This window comes from Arachis hypogaea, chromosome 16 (assembly GCF_003086295.3).
Source record: "Arachis hypogaea cultivar Tifrunner chromosome 16, arahy.Tifrunner.gnm2.J5K5, whole genome shotgun sequence".
Classification (NCBI taxonomy): domain Eukaryota; kingdom Viridiplantae; phylum Streptophyta; class Magnoliopsida; order Fabales; family Fabaceae; genus Arachis; species Arachis hypogaea.
In genome coordinates this window covers 105,468,665-105,469,922 of record NC_092051.1, presented here as the reverse complement: position 1 = coordinate 105,469,922, position 1,258 = coordinate 105,468,665, and the positions used below count along the sequence as shown (strand labels likewise).

General features: G+C 37.6%; 1 non-coding gene across 1 annotated transcript; it reads right to left on the bottom strand.

Annotated features, from left to right (window-relative positions):
- Positions 1 to 923: 923 nt before the first annotated feature.
- On the bottom strand, positions 924 to 1,031 carry LOC112760265 (small nucleolar RNA R71). The gene has a single exon (XR_003180715.1). It is a non-coding gene; the product is annotated as a small nucleolar RNA R71 (small nucleolar RNA).
- Positions 1,032 to 1,258: the final 227 nt, after the last annotated feature.

Genomic DNA, 1,258 nt, shown 5'->3' with positions numbered 1-1,258 from the left:
TATCTTCTTAATCACATCTTTTTCAAAATTTAATTTTCAATCATATCTTTTTGAATTCTAAATTCAAAATCTTTTTCAAAAAAATCACTTTATTTCTTTCCCAACTTCAAATTTCGAAAATCATTCATCAAGTTTTCAAAATTTTCTTTTAATTATTTCAAAATCTTTTTAATTTATTTTCGAAAATTCTTCCCCTCTTCTCACATCCTTCTATTTAAGGACTAACACTCCTCCATTATCAATAATTCGAATTTTATCTCTCTTGATAAGTTCGAATTCTTCTACCTCCTCCTTCTATTATTCTTTTCCTTTGACACCTTAAGGAATCTCTATACTGTGACATAGAGGATTCCATATTTTCTTGCTCTCTTCTCTTTCATATGAGCAGGAGCAAAGACAGAGGCATTCTTGTTGAGGCTGATCCTGAACCTGAAAGGACCTTAAAGTGAAAGCTAAGAGAAGCTAAGGCACAACTCTCTGTAGAGGGCCTAACAGAAATCTTCAAACTAGAAGAAGACATGGAAGTCGAAAACAACAACAATGCCAACAATGCAAGGAAGGTGCTTGGTGACTTTACTGCACCTACTCCTGATTTCTATGGGAGAAGCATCTCAATCCCTGCCATTGGAGCAAACAACTTTGAGCTTAAGCCTCAATTGGTTTCTCTAATGCAACAGAATTGCAAGTTTTATGGACTTCCATTGGAAGATCCTCATCAGTTCTTAGCTGAATTCTTGCAAATCTGTGACACTGTCAAGTCCAATGGGGTTGACCCTGAGGTCTATAGACTTATGCTTTTTTCTTTTGCTGTAAGAGACAGAGCTAGGACATGGTTGGATTCACAACCTAAAGAAAGCCTGAACTCTTGGGAAAAGCTAGTTAATGCCTTCTTGGCAAAGTTCTTTCCACCTCAAAAATTGAGCAAGCTTAGAGTGGAAGTCCAAACCTTTAGACAGAAGGATGGTGAGTCCCTCTATGAAGCTTGGGAGAGATACAAGCAATTGATCAGAAGGTGCCCTTCTGACATGCTTTCAGAATGGAGCATCATAGGAATCTTCTATGATGGTCTGTTTGAACTATCCAAGATGTCATTGGATAGCTCTACTGGAGGATCTCTTCATCTGAAGAAGACGCCTGCAGAAGCTCAAGAACTCATTGAAATGGTTGCAAATAACCAATTCATGTACACCTCTGAAAGGAATCCTGTGAATAATGGGACAAGTCAGAAGAAAGGAGTTCTTGAGATTGACACTCTGAA